The sequence below is a fragment of the Lissotriton vulgaris genome, chromosome 3_2, assembly GCF_964263255.1.
Source record: "Lissotriton vulgaris chromosome 3_2, aLisVul1.2, whole genome shotgun sequence".
In the NCBI taxonomy this organism is placed as follows: domain Eukaryota; kingdom Metazoa; phylum Chordata; class Amphibia; order Caudata; family Salamandridae; genus Lissotriton; species Lissotriton vulgaris.
Window position 1 is genome coordinate 205,525,451 of NC_141690.1, and position 20,885 is coordinate 205,546,335.

Consider the following 20,885-nt stretch of genomic DNA (forward strand, 5'->3'; position numbering starts at 1 on the left):
AGTCCAAGGAGAGTCTTCTTGCGTGGTCAAGGAAAGTCCTCTCGAGGAGACTCCCATTGACTGGTTTGATCCATTCCTATCTGAGGCACTAGGCCTAGCCGCTAAAGTGTAGTGTTTTTCTTGGAAGTGTCGAAACAACGGGTACTAAGATTTTTGTGGATACCCATTTGTGCCTAACTATTTGCAGCCTAAATCATTTTCTGGATTTAAATACTGTGCATTATTCTGCCATCTAGTGGTTGGGTCCAGAATTCTGTTCCTTTGTGGGCATCGTCGACCACCATTTCGTGCCCGGTCCATCCCTTGTGTGACTTCTGACTGTGCCCCAGAAGTTCTGGTGCGTGATAACTATCTTCAGATTCTTTTTTCTGCTGTTGGATCAGGATGCGGGGGGAAAGTCTGAATTTTTGGACCGAATTCTTCGATTTCAAGCAGAAAACCCATTTAACATTGATGGAGAGGGACCTCTGCCAAAATTCTAATTGGTGATGGTGGGGCCCCGTTAGAGCAACTCTGCTACGCATGTGGACCGAAAATGAGGCATGGTAGGGGCAATTGGAAATACCCCTTTACAAAAAAGATCTGCTCCAATACTCCCGCGCCCCCCCCCCCCCCCCTACAAATTCGCACTATACGATCAGCACTAGGTCTGTAACATCTGCCAACCAAGAGACCACCAGGACCAGAACTGCGAAGCCTGCCCCATATTTGTCAAGCTTTAAAGGCCTGGATAAAGCAAAGGGAGGAACATCCCACAGCAATGTTCAGTCATCAGAAGCAGCAGGTTTTGTTGAAGGACTTGGCCTTGTCAAGCGATGAAGACTAACCAAGTGCGGCTGCTAAGTCAATCCACGGAGAATCTGACATTGAGATCCTCAAGAGGGATGCTGAAGAGACGTGCCTCTAAGATTTCAAAGGGTGTTGAGGGAAAAAGGAAAAGGTAACTAAAACATCTCACCCTTCGGATTCTAAGGGCCTCGAAAGGGAGTCATGTAAGGTAGCCAGGGTGCCAAAAAAGACCAAGACAGAGGGTCAGCTGCGGCCAAAAGAACCCCTCGGATCCCTCGACGGGGATATTGACTAGGGGAAAACATCAATTGATTAAGACCGGTTCCATTGGAGAGGGTTCGAAGAATACCACCAAACCATCGGAGACTGAAACCACCATGCCTAGATAAAGGGCCTCCTGGACTAAAGATGTTGAAAGGACAAGAGAAGAGTCAACTGCTAGAAGCAAAAATGGCAGCATTCCTTCAATGGAAGGAGGTTTGAGGCGTTACCTAAGTACAGAATTTCTTCAAAACTGTCCACGACTTCAGAGGAAAAAGAGAATGTCCTCCAAACACAAACCCGGGGAAGAGCTTCGCGCGCATCAGAGATGGCCGCATGAGCACAGGGCTCCCGAGACCCTCGCCGCCCTCTGCATATATCCTGAACAATATCCTGATTATGAAGACGGGTTGTTGGAGATTAAACTCAGCTTATTTAGCTGCTGTCAAAAATTGATTTGGACTTCGGGAACCGCAGCTACGACAACCTGAACTTTTGAGGCCCACCCCATGGCGACGCCTCGGGCTCGAGTCGTTGAGACGCATAGGCAGTAGTTGAACAACAGCCCGACGGGCTCGGCGCACTGCCTTGGAGTTAATTTTCGGTTTCGCTTTAAGTCTTGGGCCATATCCTATCCCAAGATTGACCTGGTCACTCGAGGTCTTCCGAACTCTGTGACTCCACCGTATGCCAACGGTCGCGAGCGTCTGTGTGCTGGGCTGCAGCTGCTGACTCCTGCGGGTCGACCGCGAAGAGCCATTTTCACCAGGTCTCACAGGCCCCTCGGGGGCACATTGCCCAATATGGCGGGCTGACCCGACAACGAGAAGCAGGAAACCAAGACGCCTCTCTGGGGGGGAACTATTCAAATGAATGTCATGGATCGATATACCCAGCCTAAGGGGTCCCTGGGTGGTACGAATAAGATTTTGGAGGAGGTAGGCGGAGACCCGGCTTCGTCGACCGAGTTGACTCTGCAGGATGTCATGGGCGCCATTGCTGGTATTAAGTCTTCCATCGGCCAGCAATATGAGTCTCTCGACACTCGCTTGACGCCAATTTGATTAGAGCGGACTTATCAAAGTAACTAGGTCAAATCCTTAGATCTAAAGACCTCCAGCCTTACGACCGATATGTGCGACTTACAGGCGGGGACCGGCAATCTGCGATCCTCCAATGATCTCATGGCTCGTCGACTTGAGGATTTTGAAAACTGGGCCAGACGCAATAATGTACGTATTATTGGGGTCCCTGAAAAAATGGAAAATCCTGCAGTTGATCTCCTTGTGGAGGACCTCATCCTAAATCACCTCGCCCCCAGAGGCCTAAGTAAATTCTTTGCCGTGGAACGTGTGCACAGAGTACCTGGTGGGAAGCCGAAACCGGTTGCCCCTCCGAGGCCGATTTCCGCCAGAATTTTCAACTTCAGAGATAGACACTATCCTGCAGGCATCGCGGGTGGGAGGCCCCGTGAAGTTTGAAAACACAACGGTTAGCTTTTCCCCCAGACTTTACCCAGTTCGTTCAGAGACAGAGGATGGGGTTTCAGGGGATGAAGCGACTGTTGAGAGACATGGACTTTCATTTCCAACCAGGCTCCGTGTCGAATATGACGACTGGACGTTTTTCTTTGATCGTCCTGAGAATGTGAGTAACTGGATGAATACATTACCTTACCAGACCAGAGCGGAGCACTCTGGTGGAGCAGAGGGTTGCGTGCCGGAGCAAGAATGACCATGTGGTCCCTGATTTCCGAACAATTAACATACCATACAGCTCGGTTTGAGTTCTTTCATACTTATGTGGTCTATGATGACCCAAGGGTGGCGGGGGGAGTGGGACTCTTTCCTCCTCTGGGTTTCTTTTTGTAGATTAGTTTACTGTTAGGGCGACAGGCACACTGCAAGTTGAGGATGTTTTTGAGTCTTAACGCACGGGTGCGGGGGGTGGTATTGTAACTGGTTGATGATGGGGGGGGGGTGGTGGAAGGGGGAGTTAGGGCATGTTTTACTTTTTCTCAAGGCAACATATTGTGGTCTTGTATCTGGGTACTGTGTTCGCTAGGGGGAGGACTCTGCATTCATTTCCGGGATGGGGGGTAGTGGGTTGAAGATAAAAAAGGAGGGCGAGTCGTGTGGTTCCTGTGAAACTTGACGGAGTGAGTGACTGATCCGACTGAGATTGTCGAGTGTTTTGCGGAACATTTCCGACATGTGTATTCCCCAGTCTCCGATAGACCGGAGGAAGACTCCCACCTGTTGCTACGTGACATTGTATTGCCTCGCCTGTCTGACTCAATGGACGCTGCATTTTCATATGACTAGGTGGCCCTCGCTATTCGCTCTCTGCGCTCGGGCAAAGCTATGGGCCCTAATGGTCTGCCCATCAAACTCTATAAGTTGCATCCTGACAAAATGGAGCCGTATCTCCGTGATATGTTTTTAGAGTCGCGAGACATCGGCTCCCTTCCTCTGGATCAGTGCCTCACTCCCATTGTGGTGATTCATAAGGAGGGGAAACCGCGTGATCGCTGTGCGTCCTACAGGCCCATTTCGCAAACGCCGAACCAAAGATTCTCGCTAAGTTGCTGGCAAACCGCTTATTAAAAGTAATTAGAGACTTTGTTCATCCGAATCAGTCCGGTTTCATCCCACACCGCAATACAGCACTAAACCTGAGGCGCTTGCACGGGTTCTCGCGAGGGCGGCGTAGTTGCGTGAACCTGCCATTTTGGTTTGTTTGGATGCTACAATGGCCTTTGATACGGTGGAGTGGCCGTACCTCTGGGCCGCTCTTGCGGAATTTGGATTATGCCCTGGTTTCATTGGTTGGGTGAAACATTTGTATGAGAAGCCATTGGCACAGGTGGTAGTGAATGGTCGAGTATCTAAGCCCTTTGTTCTTGGGATGGGTACGTGGCAGGGCTGTCCATTGTCCCCGCTTCTTTTCGCCCTTGCTGCCCCTGGCTGTGATGGAGCCCTTGATGTAGGGTATTCAGTGGACCCCGGACTTCGAGGATCGCATATCACTCTATGCTGATGACATTTTGTTGTACCGCACGTCCCCTCGTAAGTCGTTGAATGTATTGTTTGATGTGCTCACCTTGTTCGGAAGGAATTCTGACCTTGTGATCAATTGGACCAAGTCCTGTGTATGTGCGATCAGGTGATTATCCCCCCCCCCCGCCGCATTGTTGTCCCATCCAGGTGTCGCGGTCGGGATTCAAGTACTTGGGCATTTTTATATCTTTAGATCCTGTGGCTCGATATGATCGTAATCTACTCCCTCCTCTTCAGAGGTTGAAATCTGACGTTGTGGGCTGGCTCAGGCTACCACTTGGGTGCGCAGCTCTTTTTAAAATGATGTGATTACCGTGATTTCTATATGCGCTCCAGAATACGTTTGATATTCCTGCCAGTTATTTTTGGGAGGTGGAGAGTTTGCAGAGACGATTGATCTGGGATGGACACTCGCGTATTGCCCTCGCCAAACTCACGCTTCCTTGGTATGACGGAGGTTTCGCACTTCCGGATATCAAGCGATATTATTGGGCCTCTCAGTTGGGAGCGATTGATCATGGAATGGATGGACCAGCCTCCAACCCCGCATTTGAGATGGATAAGCACTTGTTACCGGGTGGAGACTATAACAGCACCCTTTATTCCAAAGCAGAGGGGAGGGAACTGTCGGGACCGACCAAGATAGCGGTTTGAGTGTGGCATGATGCAAATGCGGCAACTGGATGGAAGGATCGACTGACCCGTGTGATTCCACTTTAAGCGTCTGAAAGACTGGGTTGTCTGTGGAAAACAAAAGTATTTCAATAGTGGGATATGATTGGTATCAGTAGGGTGAGTGATCTATGGGTCAAGGGTAAATTCAAGACCTTCGAGGCACTGAAGGTAGAGTATGAGCTGAGTGATAGAGAATTCTTCCGTTCTGCACAGATTACCCACGCGTTGAATTCAGTATTTCCTAAGGGTACTGACATCCCTGAATCCTCCCCACTGGAAGATCGGGTGCTTGACGGCCACGTGCCCGACAGCACTATTTCTTTGATATATAAGAAATTAATAATCGAACGGATCTGTTGGCGCGGCTCAGAGGTCTAGACCAACGACGGTTTGGAGTTGGATGACTAGTACTGGCAGTCGGCGCTATCCTCGCCGAAGGAGGTTGCCATTCCGACCCGCCTCCGACTCGTTCAACTTGAAATCCTACATCGGGTATGTCACTGGCCTGCGCTTGATTCATATGGGTTATTCAGTGGATGGGCTATGTAAGAGTGGTTGTGGACTGGCTGGAGCCTTCCTCCATATAATTTGGGAGTGCCCGGGGGTGAGGGCGTTCTGGAATCGTGTACATGCCGTGATGGAAAGAGTCACAGGCGTGGCATTATTACCCGAAGCGAGGCGTTGAATGTCTGGGAACTGAATTACTATGATGTTGCACAGATGGAGTGGGCGACCCTTTGTAATATGATTGCTAAAAGAGACATTGCGCAGCTGTGGGGTTCCCAGTGGCTGCCCATGGTCTTGGCATGGAAGGAGAATATGGACTGGTGTATGTTCAGGGAGAAGACTGTATGTGGCGCGGGGTAAACCCAGGAAAAGGAATACAATTTGGAGCCAATGGCACTCCTACCGTGGAAATATATGCATGCCTCCATTCGTGGAAAACCCAGAGGTTCCCCTTCCCCCTGACCTTGCATTCCAAGTCTGGTATAGCCTTTATGAACATTGATCTTGTTTTTTTTCACTGGGTAGTAGTATACAGGGGGACTATTTACCTGGCAGGGCCAATCGGGCCACTGCCAGTTATCACTTGCACAAAATAAATAGGATCAGCAATAAAATAAGTGTCGCAGTCGCTCCTGGCAAGACCATGCAATAAACATAAATCAAGTAGGCATGAAGTATAAAACCTATCCTGCATAACATTAGCAAAAATCACATTAACAATAGGCCCAAACATATTAGCATTGAGAATATAAACATGCAAGCATGAAGGCCTCGTCACGACAACTGAGGCCTTACACAACGGAGATGTCCCCTACCGCTCTCCCCCCCGCCTTTCGCCCCCTCGCAGCCGCAGCGACACCGCATCCTCAACTGTCACCGCCCCTGCGCGACCCACACAGGATGTTCATACTGTACTCGTGATGATGCTCTATCCCCCTTCCCGGTTTACGTTTCACATAATGCTGACTGGATGCATCCATGACCAGGAAGCGGGCACCCAGCGACCCATATGACAACGGAGGGTATGATACTGCCTCTACCCGCTGCTGTACTAATCAGGGAACTCAACTTCAAACATTGACTGTTGGCTTTCGTGACCACGCTGGTCCTTTTGCAGTGCTACGAACTGCGAGCACTGCAGCCTGAGACATTTCCTGGCACCGTCACTTATGGACTAATGCACCTCCACTAGCTACTGTTTATTTTCACTCATGTATAACTGACATGTCAACATGTGCTATTGGCTGAGTACCGTTTGTAGTAATACTTCATTGTTATGACATTGTATGAATAATTATTGGCTTATCTGTGAAACTAAAAGTTTGGGACCGTTGGTCTTAAAAAAAAAAAATGAAGGCCTTGTCAGTAGCATGAAGCACATTAGTTTAAAAACAAGCAACGCACTAGGCGTGACACCAGGTATACATGTGTGGGCATTAAGGCATACTATACACCAAAACCGTCAGCATGGGGGCATAACTCTTAAGGCGTTTCAATAGACCTCTACACTTTTGCATTAACATTAGCAGTGGCCACAACCTCATTGGTGTAAAGGCATTGTGTTAAAAGGTGGTTCTGACACTATGGGCCGGACGGATTTTTCACTTTTTGAGCACCTAATTGTTGAGCTTTTATTGTGGGGGAGCCTCATAATCTGGGACTCGCCCACAATGAATTCATAATGAAGGAGACTGCGTGGAGATGTTACTGGTGTACCCCTGGCTTGACTAGGCCGCTGCGCAGCAGCTGGAGTATGGTACACAGTGCTGCTTACATGCAGACACAGGTGTACATATGTGTTGGGGCTGCGCAGGGGAGATTTCTAGCGTGTGCATTCCAGGAGCAGCTACAGAGTGAATGGTGTGGTAGGACTTATGCAGAATTGGGTGGTGACATGGAATGAATAGGCTTTATACACTGGAAAGGAACATGCCAGGGAAAGTCAGTGTGTCTTACTGTGTTTTCACTTCATTATTTCTTTATGGAGATGTGGGGCCCATGGCTAAAATGACTTCTACAAAGCCTACAGATTCCAGACACGCACTACAGTCCAGTGTAGCGGATGTGAAAATGAGTATTCTGCAGCGTCCAAAGTCATTGTTGTACTGCTTTTGGGTCGTCAAATTTCATATTTCTCGGAGTCCCTGGCTGCGGTCTGGCAAGTTAGATTAATGACCTTTCTTCCCAGAGCGAAGAGCTTCCCTCCAAGGAGAAAAGATAGGTTGAGCTACAAGCCAATCCATCAACTGCTGTTGCTGGGTGCCAGGCTTCAAGGTGAACTGCCAAGCTGAACTATGTGAAGGGGGAAGGAGTTGGGTTTCAGAGGCCATGCGGCCAGAGACCCTGTACGACGCCATTTTGAACAAACCCTGGGGCTGGACAAGGAGGGAGCGGGGGCAGGGAAGTGATGTCGCTGTGTGATAGGGCACACACAGACTTCCTGCCAGTCCTCTACTCAACTTTTAAAAAGTACTTGCACAGGAAGAGAAGCTCTCTCTGGGGTGTGGTCTGCTGAGGCGGAAAGTGCTGGAGCCTGGTGCCATGGGCAGTTGGAAGGAGGACCTCTGACTGCCCCCCAGGCCCCCAACAGTGCCAGAAGAGCCCATGACCGGTGTGCAGAAGCAAGGGCCTCTGCGCAGGGAGAAGCGTCTCGCAGGGAGCCCATGAAGACCGCTCCCTGAAGAACGCACCCTCTTGGAGACCCAGAAGGCAAATGAGTCTCCCCAGTGGCTGGGGGACGCCACCAGGAGTAAGAAGACTCGATAATGGGGCAGATCGGACACCCAGGGGCTGAGATATGGCCCCCGGAAGGTAGGTGACCTTTGACCCCCTAGGACCAGCGACAAAGTGCATGGGGCTCCGCTGCCGGTCTCAGAGATGCACCTGGGGTGGGTCCAGTCCCAGGGGCTGCCCTGGGAAGAAGTCAGACCCGGGAGTGCCGTTGCGCTCCCCGAGAAGATTCCCTGCCCCCCCCCCACCCCTGGCTAGGAGGATGGCCAGGGAGTGCTGTCGCGCTTCCCGTGATAATACTGGAGCGGGCAGACCTGAAGAGCTCAGCCGGCATCCTACTGGAATTCTTCCAGCACTGCCAATACATACATCTGCTATAACTCTGGTCACAGAAATTACAAAAGGTCCAGTGCTCTTGATGTTCCTCATATTCGTGAAGACATATGGTGTCGAAATATTGTCCGGTTGATACTCTTACCATTTAGTCACTTCAGCTTGAGGATAACCATCTTTATCCTGACGGTATGTAACTGTTACCACGCAATTTTTAGTACGCAGTACCGTTACCACGCATACCCCATTACCACGCATACCCCATTACCACGGATACCTTTACAACGCATTATTCTACAACGCAGGTACTATTCCAACGCATACCATTACATCGTTATTTTAGGTAAGTTTATAGGTAAGTTTATCTTTTTTAAATAACATTTATTAGGGGTATTGGTATTTTTAGGGTTCAGTGTTGGGTTTGGGTTTTTGGGTACAGGGGTATTAGGTTTTAGGGCTGTGTTTGGGGTACAGGGGTATTTTTAGGTTTTAGGGCTGGGTTTGGGTTTTGGGGTACAGGGGTATTTTTAGGTTTTGGGGCTGGGTTTGGATTTTGGGGTACAGGGGTATTTTTAGGTTTTAGGGCTGGGTTTGGGTTTTGGGGTACAGGGGTATTTTTAGGTTTTAGGGTTGGGTTTTGGGGTACAGGGGTATTTTTAGGTTTTAGGGTTGGGTTTTGGGGTACAGGGGGTCTTAGGGTTGGGTTTGGGTTTCGGGGTACAGGGGTATTTTTAGGTTTTAGGGCTGGGTTTGGGTTTTGGGGTACAGGGGTATTTTTAGGTTTTAGGGTTGGGTTTGGGTTTTGGGGTACAGGGGTATTTTTAGGTTTTAGGGCTGGGTTTGGGTTTTGGGGTACAGGGGTATTTTTAATATATATTTACAAATTTAAAAATTACAATTTTTTTAAATTAATTTAATAATAAATAATTAAATATAAAAATTCTTAAATAATTATTTATATTATAAATTAATATTATATACTTAGGGCTGGGTTTGGGTTTTGGGGTACAGGGGTATTTTATATATATATTTACAAATTTAAAAATTACAATTTTTTTTTAAATTAATTTAATAATAAATAATTAAATATAAAAATTCTAATATAATTATTTACAATATAAATTAATATTGTATACTTACCTATAATTATACTTACGATGTAATGGTATGCGTTGTAATAGTATCAGCGTTGTAGTGTATTGCGTTGTAAAGGTATCCGTTGTAACATGACCTGCGTTGTAAAAAATCTGTGGTAATAGTATGCGTGCTAAAAGTACGCGTTGTAACATCATATATCCATCCTGACAGCATACTTTAAGTGAAAGATAATTTTACCTACTGAAGGTTTTTTGGAAGCAAACATAAGTGCATACCAAGCTTGACCAGAAAACGGTAGAGGAATAAAAGGTGTTAATGTTAATGTTAGTAGGTATTTATAAGCGCACGTACGCCCGGAGGCTTCATGGCGCTGTAGGAAGGAGCTAGCGCAGGGTCACAGGGGAGGGAGCAGCTCAACAGTGCGCCTGAGTGAAAAGCCAGGTTTTCAAGGAATGTCTAAAACTGAGGATGTTGTCATTCAGTTTCAGATGGAGGGGAAGGGAATTCCAAAACCCAGCTGCAAGAAGGTCAAAGCAGCTGCCTCCAAGACGCTTCCGCTTGTAGGATGGGACAGTCAGAAGAGATTTATGAGTGGAGCGAAGATTACGTGAAGGAGTATATCTCTTAAACATGTCTCTGATGAAAAGGGGGCCGGAGTCATGTAGAGATTTGAATACAATGCACCCTGTTTTAAACGCCACACGCTGCTCCACAGGCAGCCAGTGTAGCTGTTTCAGGCCGGATCTTACAGACTGCCTCTTAGAGAGGTTCAGGAGGAGTCTGGCGGCCTGGTTCTGAACTAGCTGAAGGCGTTTGAGCTCTCCAGCTTGAATGCCAAGGTAAAGGCTGTTAGAGAAGTCAAGTCTGGACAGAACCAGGGAGATGACTATCTGAGTTAGAGCGGCCGGGGAAAAGAAGCTAGCAATTTTCTTGATTTTCTTCAGCTGGAAGAAACTAGCTGAGACAACTGCACCGACTTGTTTTTTGAGGGAGAGGTCTTCGCTAATGTGTATTCCCAAACTCTTGACCGAGCATGACTTGGATGGGGGAGTTCCCATACAGGAAGGCCAGAAGCTGGGGTTCCAGCTGAGGGCGCTCAGCCCCGGCAAGACCAGTTCGGTCTTGCCAGGGTTGAGCTTCAGATGACTGCAGTTCATCCATTTCAAAATGTGGGACATAGTGTTTTGAAATTCAACCACAGCATCCTTGGTGTTTAAAGGGAAAATCAACTGCAGGTCATCTGCGTAGTTGAATATCGTTACTTTGGCCCTCCTGAGGGAGTGCAAAAGGGGGCGTAGATATATATTAAAAAGCAGAGGTGATAACGAAGAGCCCTGCGGGACTCCGCAGGTAGAGGTATGGTGGGGGCAGTGACAGGTCAGAGTCTGACAGCCTGAGTGCGCCCCGTAATAAATGAGCGGATCCAGCTCAATGCCAGGCCCCTGAGACCTGCCTGTTCGACACGGTCGACCAAGATGTTATAGTCGACCGTGTCGAAAGCGGCTGAGAGGTCCAGCAGCACCAGAGCCTGATGTATTCCCTCATCCGCATTCCGTCGTAGGGTATTCTGCACCGAGAGGATGACCGCCTCGGTGGAATGACATGGGCGGAAACCAGCCTGATTCGGTGCAAAATACTCATTCTTCCAAGAATTTGGAGATGCTGTTACAGACATGAGCCTCCAAAAGTTTGGCACAGTAAGGCAGCAGGGAGATGGGCCTATAGTTTTGCAGGTCCTGTGGATTAGCACCTACTTTTTTAACAGGGGGATAAGAAGGGCTTTTTTAAAATTTTCAGGGACTTTGCCCTGAGAGAGCGTGCCATTCAGTAAAGCAAGTATACCCTCCGGAATACTGGCTCCCACTTCTCTTAAGATAAAAGGGGGGCAGATGTCGTCAGGAGAACCTGAAGTAACTTTGGCGAGGAGTTTGAGCAGCGTAATGCTGTCAACTAGGGGAAATGAGCTCAAGGTCACAGTGTTGTGATAATTGTCAGTCAATAAAAGCGGGGACTGAGTAGTAGGTATGCTTCGTTTGATAGCACTGATTTTATCCGAGAAGAAGGAGTTTAGTGAGTTACACAGCTCCTGAGTAGGGGCTATCGGGAGAGACGTTCTGTCGCTAGCACTCAGGTTCTCTACGATGTTAAACAGCTCTTTAGATTTGTTGTGAGCATTAAGGATCTTTTTGGAGAAGTAGTCAGTTTTGTGTTCCTGAAGCAGTTTTTGATAGTCCTTATGTGTCTTGCAATAGTTAACTCTGTCTACTTCTAAATAGTCTGTTCGCCACTTGCGCTCCATCTGACGAACTCCAAGTTTAAGACTTTTCAAATGAGGTGAGAACCACCTATGAGCGTCGTTGGGACGAGAGCGTGGAAAGTTAGTGTAAGGAGCATAGACATCGGCTGCCTGAAGTAGCCACATGGAGAATGCTGCTTCCATTTCTTCAGTGTCCTGATCTAAAAGAGGGCAAGAAGATCTTAAAGTGCCAATAAAAGCCGGAGTATCCACATTCTTCCAGGTTCTAGTTCTGCCTCCTGGCTGAATAGGAGGTTTCCTGTTGTTTTCAACGGTCAAGGTAAATTTGATCATAAAGTGATCCGACCAGATGCAAGGCAAGATGGAGTTGATGGCCAGAGGTATGTTCTGAGACCAGATTTGGTCAAGGCTATGACCTTTTGTATGAGTAGGGAGGTGGATTTGCTGAGTGAGGTTCATATCTAGAAGGACATCTTTCAATGCGGCTGCCTGGGTACCTAACTCCGCCGAGTCCAACCAAAAATTAAGATCACCTAGCAGCACTATTTTTTTATGTGAAATTATTAAGGCCACATAAGGTTCCTTCTTTCTTTTGGTGTGCGGGTATCATCCCACACACCCAATAGTTGGTAGCATTCGTGGCATTGTGTGTATGATGCAACATCTGGATGAATGTATTATTTAGGTAGGATTGTCGAACTTCTGCTCATGGTGGGGAAGCGAAGTAATGATGTTGGAGCCGGAGTAGTGGCAAAAAAAAAGCTGTTGAGCAAGAGCCACTTTCTCAACAAACCAGGTGATTATTGCCAGGTGAGAGTAACAACAAACCCTATAGCACAAATGATTCTTTTGTTATTCATTTCAGCAACAGCGATAACTGATCTTTCTAATGACTTGTTGAAAACAATCGTTGGAGCTCTTATCCCTGGGCAGCTGTTGATTTCTTCACCACGGGCCAAGACGGGTGTCACTACACTACACAGGACTGATCCCCCCCCCCCGCCACATCGGGGTTCCGTTTCACTAATCCACCGCGTTAGCTCAACAATACTTTTTCAGCGAAGCAGAATCTTTCCTTGGTCTCAGCTGATATCAGGATTCTCCAGCGATCGTGTGGTCCGGGAAGAGTTCAGCAGATTCATCAGGTGAGATAGCTTGAACTTTCTCCGTCTCCAGAATCTCTTGATGGTCAGTCAGCACAGCAGATTCCACCAAGGCAGGCGACACACGTTTGCAGTGTGTGCTATGGACCCAATTCTTCTTGTTAGTCACTCGAGCTGCTGTCCTTGTCGCAAGGCGCACCTGCTCTGGTCCTCGCCACCTCGGCTCCAAGCTGTTCGATCTGTCGAAGACCTTGACCATCATGTAGATCTGTCAGGAAGCGCTTCTCGAACCTGTTGATGATTAGAGATCAAACTGTCGGTTAACTGTGCCAAATAATCATTCAACAGAACACAAGGAACATTATGTATGGGGCGTGGTTTAGGAACTCCCCAAATGTTCATCACTCTCCCAAATACTGTCTCATACGGTGTAAGCCCAGTTCGTGAGTGTGGCACCAATGTTATGGACAACAATGCAAAGGTAGTGCATCTGGCCATTTTAAAGACGTGGAAGCTAGTATTTTTTGCCAACTTCAATTTTAAAGTAGAGTTGTACCTTTCCACTAATCCTGCTGATTGCGGGTGGAAGACTGCATGGAATTTCTGCTTGATCCCTAATCCTTTCAGGACATGCTCAACAACTTTCCCAATAAAATGAGGTCCGTTGTCACTCCACAAACACCATATCTAGGGAAAAACCCCATTAGAAGCACCTTTGCTGTGGTGAGAGCAGGGTATGCCTCTATCCATTTGCTGAAGGCACATACCACAACTAGGACACATTTCAGATTATTACAGTGTTCGAGTTGGATGTAATCCATCTGCAAAACTTCAAAACGTGCGGTTGGTGTAGCAAACCCTCCTGTAGGAGTACGTGTCCCTTTTCCAGGATTATACTGCCAACAGATCAAACAGGACTGTACTACTCTTTTAGCTGTGCTGGCAATTTCAGGATGCTCCCAAACTTGTGTAGGCAATTTAGTTATTGCTAGAGCTCCAACATGTGCCAGCCCATGTGGCATTTGAACCATAGTTGTAAATAGGTTGCAGGCAATTTCCACGTATTCATTTCTTTGTTATGCCAACAACCCTCATCGTCTAACATTCCTTCTTTAGACCATTGCTCAAGTTCTTCCACAGAGGCAGATCTCTGTATATACAATACTTCCTCTCTAGCATCATGCCAACGCTCAGCTTGTGATTTCACTATGTACATGGATGTAGTGCTTCGCTGCATCGCAGTCTCACGGGCTACGCGATCTGCAAGGGCATTGCCTTGTCTTATTTTGTCAATGATTTTCTTGTGCGCGCTACACTTCATAATAGCAACTCTCTTTGGGTATGTAAGTGCAGTCAAGAGATTATGCACTAGTTCTCCGTGCATTATCTGCATCCTGTGGGATGTAAGAAAGCCTCTTTCCTTCCAGAGTAGGCCAAAATCATGGACCACTCCAAAAGCATAGCGGCTATCCGTGTAAATGTTCACACACAAGTCAGTGCTAAGTTCACATGCTCGTGTCAAAGCTATTAGTTCAGCTGCTTGAGCTGACTTCTGAAGTATGCGAGCTGTTTCCACTACTGTCTCATGCGTGGTAATTGCATAAGCAGCTGAAGTCGTGCCATCTGGTAACTTCAAACAGGACCCATCAACTCACAGTTCCCCATCTACATCTAAAAGGGGCGTATCTTGCAAATTGATGCAACCCTTTGTCTGTCCCTCAGTAAGGAATATACAATCGTGAGGCTTCTTTGACTGAGACTGAGTCACAGGATATGGCAACAAAGTGGCTGGGTTCAGTGTCGCACACCTCTTCAAGGTTATATGAGGTGCTAACAATGTCAATTCGTATCCTATCAGACGAGCACTAGTTAAGTGTTGTGTCTTAGTCTGATTCAAAAGGGCATCTACTGCATGGGGTACTAGCACCAACAGTTTGTGTGACAAAACTATCCCTTCACTCTGAGGTATGGACATAGCTGTCGTTGCAACTGAACAGAAGCACCCAGGCAACGCATGAGCAACAGGATCAAGGACAGCTGAAAAGTATGCGCAGGGACGCTGCTTGTCCCCGTGTTTCTGTACTAAAACGGACAATGCACAACCATCTTTCTCGTGTACGTAGAGTGTAAAAGCCTTCGTGTAATCTGGTGTGCCTAACACTGGTGCAGAGCAAAGAGCTGGTCTTAACTGACGAAAAGCGTTTTGGCATTCATCTGTCCATGGAAGGGGGATCGGAGTGTTTTTAGTCAAAAGCGCTAGCAGGGGTTTAACAATGTGTGAAAAGCCCAATATCCATTGCCTACAAAACGAAGTCAAACTAATGAACACACAGACATCTTTCTGTGTGGAAGGTACTGGGGAGTCTAAAATTGCTTGAATGCGATCTGGTGTCAATGCACGGCCCTCCTTAGACAAAAGGTGACCTAAGTAGGTTACCTTCGATCTACAATATTGCAATTTCTTTTGTGATACTTTATGATGGTGTGTAGCAAGAAAAGAAAGCAAAGACAAAGTACATTTTTCACACTGCTCAGGTGTATGAGCTGCCAACAATATGTCATCGACTTATTGTATGAGAGCCACTCCTTTAGACAAAGTAAAGGAATCGAGTTGTCGTTTTAAGGCTTGATTATAAATACTCGGACTCTCAGGGTACCCTTGAGGGACTCTACAAAATCTGTATGATCGATTATTCAGAGTGAAACCGAACAAATATCGGGTATGAGGATGAGTAGGAATCGAAGAAAGCATTCTTCAAAACGATTACAGAAAATGTAGTTGCTGTTGGAGGGACCAGGGTAAGTAATGTTATGTCAGAAACCACAGGGTACTGCGGTAGTCCAATCTTGTTGACTTCTCTTAAATCAATGATGAATCTATAAATCCTGGTGTCAGTATCTTTTTTCAAAATGGGAAGAATCTGACTATTGCAAACATTGTAAGGAACTTTTTCCACAACCCCCACTTTAATCAAATCATGAACAATGCGTGTAAGTGCTTCTTCTCCAGAAATTTTAAACTGAGCAGTCTTGGCAAAAAAGCACCCTCCTTGACACTAATATGCACTGGCGGAATAACCATTTGCCCTACATCGGTGTCTGAAGTAGCCCACAACGTACTAGGTAGTGAGGCTAATGCAATGTCCTCTTTAACAATACAGGATCTCTCAATCACAGGGTAGTTGTCATTCAAAATAACCCGTAATCCTTCCGGAGAACATCGTATCGTAGCCCTGAAATATTTGAGCATATCAAGACCCACAATATTATCTGGTGTGTTTGGAGAGAGCAAAAACGGATATGGAGTGTGAGAAGTTGGCCTGATCTATAATGTTCACTATTCTGGTGAGCACTTTGTATCAGTCCAAACAACCCTTATTGATGATTGGTTGTAAGTCAACCTTATAGACCAGCTATCCTAGTAGCATGGATACGAGCAGTCTTCGGGCTAAACTCTAGAGGGCGTGTTAAGCCAGCTGTTATACCATCACATATACCCCTTGAACACCAAGTGAAAGGACACCACACAAGTGTTATGAAAATAAACAGTGTATTTATTTAGATCACAACAGCCCTGTACTCTTTATGAGGACAGGGTACTAAGCACACAACAAAACTCTTACGAAAATACTTAAGTTGCACAATTTACACAAATGTCCGAGGGGCACGAAAAACCATATACTACAAAAGTGGAATGCGAAATTACTAGCAGGTAAGTACTGGACTAATAGGCTTTGGAATCGCTAGGACTACGTTACTGAACCTTCAGATTACTAGTAGGAGGCCTAGGGGACTCGGGTGCAGAGTGTGCACTCTCACGCGGGATGCGGGACAAAGTCTATGGAGGCTAGTAAAAGCAAAGTTAAGGATATCGGACGAATCCGACTAGTTAGGCTGAAAATGAAAAAGGATCTGGACCCTTGGATAGTGAGGCTATGCTGGGGCACCGAAATGCCGAAGTTACCTAGCCCAGGGGCTGCGGATGCATAGGTCTGGAAAGACGTCGGGAATCCTCGTTGCAGTCTATGGAGCCTGAAAGAAGTTGTTGCTGGCAGGCGACCAGTGAAGATTGTTCGGTGGATCCAAGCCTGGATCGAAGATGGGTGACACCTGAAAGCAGAGGGGACCAAGTTCTTAATCACTAGCCAGTGATTGTGTGGGCACCAGGATGGCACCGGGCGAAGTCACCTCGACCAGGTGAGTGGGCGACGCTGGGCTCTGCAGTCTCACGGACCAGGAGGCGTTGTCGGCAACCAGGATGGGGGTGCGAGCTGTCCCACGATGGTTGATGCTGTCGACGTCGCTGGACCCAGGATTGGGGCAACACGTCTTGGCAAATTCAAGCCCACGCGGTGGACCTAAAATGGCGTCTGGAGTGGACCAGGAGGGTCCGGGGTGCTCCTCTTTTGGAAGGGAGCAAGGGCCAGTCTGGAGCAACCAGACCAGCAGTGTTGTCGTCGTTGGTCGTCGTTGGGAAGGCCACAAGCCAGCGGGCTAGTAGCCAGACAACGCGGTGAGCAACAAAAAGCAGAAGGGCCTCACGCAGATCTCGTGGATGCTGGGGGGCTGGACTTCGGTGCTGGAGCTGCTCAGGGTCGGGGCTTCTCGGACCCCAAAGCACTCACCAGAGGATCCCTCGGCGGTTGTGCTGGATAGAAGTCGTGCAGTTCTGATGATGGCCGGTCCCTCGAGGTCTCGTCGCACCTACGGTTCTCAGCTTAGCTGTAGAGGTAGGTAGAGGTCAGAGGTGCCAGGGAAGCCGGGTCTCGTCGTGCTGGTCGGTTGGATTCCGGAGGAAGGACGTGCAGCAAACCGCAGTGTTCTTAGATGGTGCCTGCGGATGCAGGGTGATTACTTCTTAGTCACAAGGGAGAAATCTTGAGAAGAAGTCGAGAGTTCCTTTCGTAGAAAGTAGTGTCTTGATTCAAAGATGATCTAATTTGGAAGAGTCCCCGCTCCTGCCTTTATCCTAAAGAAAGGGGTGGGTACGCGACTAGGTCCTGCCCTAGGGGTGGGACCAGGAAGGGGGGTGGTTACACCCCTCTCCCATGCCGGACTTTCCCCAGGCCAGGGGCTGGTGTGCCCCTGTAACTGGTTCTAGCCGGCAGATGTGTAGTGAGCACCGGGGTGCCACTTGCAGTCACCTTCCTGTAAAGCCCTGCCTACCCAGGATACACAAAACCCTGTCTGGGATGGTGCTAGCACCGCCCCTGACAGGAAACCCTTTGTCCAAGCTCCCCTCGCTGGAAGGACTCCCAGCTGCAGGGGGTCAGACTTGTGTCTGTGGTGGCAGCATCCATTTTGTGATGCTGAGGCTCGAATTAACTTTAACCGGGGTTCACAGTTACATACATGTCGTGTCCCTCTAGAAGGGTGGAATGCTAGCCCCGTCGCCAGAATTGGCGAGGGGTTAGTATTCCAATTCGTATGACACCTTACTCGACATGTTTTGATAAAGCGATACCAAAGATAGCATATAACCGCGAGGATTATAATGCACTTAAGAGTATATGGTATGCATTATCATGGAACGGCTATTAGGACCTGGTTCCGCAAGCTGCAAACGGGCTCAGCTCATGCCAGAGCGCCATCTCACACGATTCCAAGCACTCTGCCTTCAGGATTGTCAAGGCCTGCCATAGGAGTGACTGATAGGAATCTGTGTGTCCATTTTTAGGGTTAGATATAGGTATACTATATCTAAAGCAAAGGGTGAGTACACCACCTTGCCCCAGCTGTCGTGCAGCCAGTTGTGTCAGATTTAGATGGCCAGCCAGGGGTGGCATAATACATGCTGCAGCCCCTGGTATGCCCTGGGTACACCTATGCCCTGAGTTACAGGGCCTAATAAGGTGGCCCAGTACCAATTGGATATGTACCTAGGGTACATGGAATCCATTTTACAGAGAGAGCAGTAGGCCTGGGGTCCTGAATAGCAGGGCCCCAGGTCAACTAAGTCGGAAAACCAGCAAAACACCAGGCAAAAAGTTGGGGGCAACCATAGTCGGGTATCCACCTTCCTACATGGAGCAATAAACTTATCAACATGGAATGCAAGTGGGTGCAACAGTGGGCTAAGGGAAGGTGTTCCATCGAAACCTATTGATGTAATAGTTAAGCCAGAGAGGGGAGCCCTAGGAACCAGTTGTTTAGACAAGGCACTTGCTCCTGTATCAACCAGAAACTGATCAGTAGAACCCAAAACATGTGCTGTAACATAGGGATCCCTCTGATCTACTGGAACTTTAACTGATTCCTTACCCCATCCTATGCAATCCTATGCATAAGCAGAATCTTGTAAATCAGACGGCACATAGTCGGATATTTGATATTGGTTCCTTCTATCAAAAGTGTTAAACCCATCCTGCCCACGTGTATTAGCATCAAACCTAGCGCGATCATTCGTGCTTCCTCTAGGCCCTGAATATCCTGAACGATTTCTCATTTGTCCCCGACCACGTGGACACTGCTGAGCATGCAGTACTGGACAATCAGAAAGCCAATGTCCAAATTTCTTGCAGTACGTACACTGATCAACAGACAAATTCGAACGAGTATAGGAAGGAAAGGACGAACCATAAGATCCACGCCCACCTCTATCATTACCTCTAGAAGGCGGCCCATAAGCTTGGGCTAACATAAACTTCGTTTTTAACTCTTTAGTCTTTTTATCCTCATTACTTTTAGCTTCTAATTCTTGTCGTTCATAATACTGAGCCATAGTTAGGAGAGAAACCGAAGAAGAGGTAGTCCATGAACTCTCACTGGCCTTCAGGCGACTAGCTATTCCTGGCAAAAGGTTTGCGACATATTTATCGACGAACAGATGCCTACCCGTGTCATCTGTCAATGGCTGGCCACTGAAATTGTGGAATGGCTCCTCAAAGCGTGTAAAGAAATCTGAAACCAATTTGTCTGCCTTTTGCTTACACAACGCTAATACAGTCTAATCTATCTTTTTAGGGGGAATAATCGTTTTTAACTTAACTAATATAGCTGTAGGGAGATCTAAAATTAACTGACACGGTTTCTGGGCAGGTTCTCTATCTTCATCTGACTGCTCTAAATCTTTCCACAATGCTCCAAATGTCCCATGATCATCAATTTTACGCACAGTTCTCCACATATCAGGCGGTAATATTAGTCCAAAAAACAAATCAATATCAGGCAAAGTCATAGTACAAGAGCTAATGGCACCCTCAACTTCCTCGTAAAAGGCTGCTGGATTCTTTTGTGGATCAGGCAATGCATTTTTAAGGGCCATAACATCTGCTCTATTCATTCATTAAGGATTGTAAACCCAATTATAAATAAAATTACCTTTTGCATCAATAGAAGTCTTATCATCACTTGTACCCGTTCCTTTAGGAGGAACATATAAAAGCGCGGCTTCCTGCATGGGTTTCACATTAATTACAACATTTTTATCTGTTTAAGGAGTAGAAGTTCGTGCCATGCTGATTTGGGATTTTTGTGCAGCTGCATCTGATGCCTTTTTCTCCTCTCGCAAACGGGCTGCTTCAACACGCACTCTAACCAAGCGTCTGATCGTGTCAGCCACCTGGGAGAAGACAAAAAGACCTTCACGTAGTTGTTTACAATCAACTGCTACATTATCGGGCTCAATTTTTGCCGAATATTTTCTAAACCATTCGATAACTTCTGCGGCAAATGTATCGGTAAAATATATTTGCTCCCTTCCCTGCCAACCTTTTATACTATCTAAAAGTTCAGAAGCAGATGCAGTACTACGAAATGCTTTACGCGCAGCAGATCTAATCTGAGACGCACGTTCAGCAGATAACATCGAGTGAGTTTCTCTAGCTTTGTCCTAGTCTGTAGGAGAGTCCTCATCTGACTCATAAGGAGCAAAAGGAAGAGTATACGGAGGTGGACAACGATCTAAAAGGAAATAATCATCTTGGGGTTTATTAAGAATAGGATAAAGAAGTCTACGAACAGCGTATTGGCCATTTACCTGTAATTGACGCTCCCTATCTTCCCTCTCTTTAATTTCTCTATTTTTAATTTCCAATGCTTTCGCATGAATGGTCTTACGTTGTTCTTTTTCAA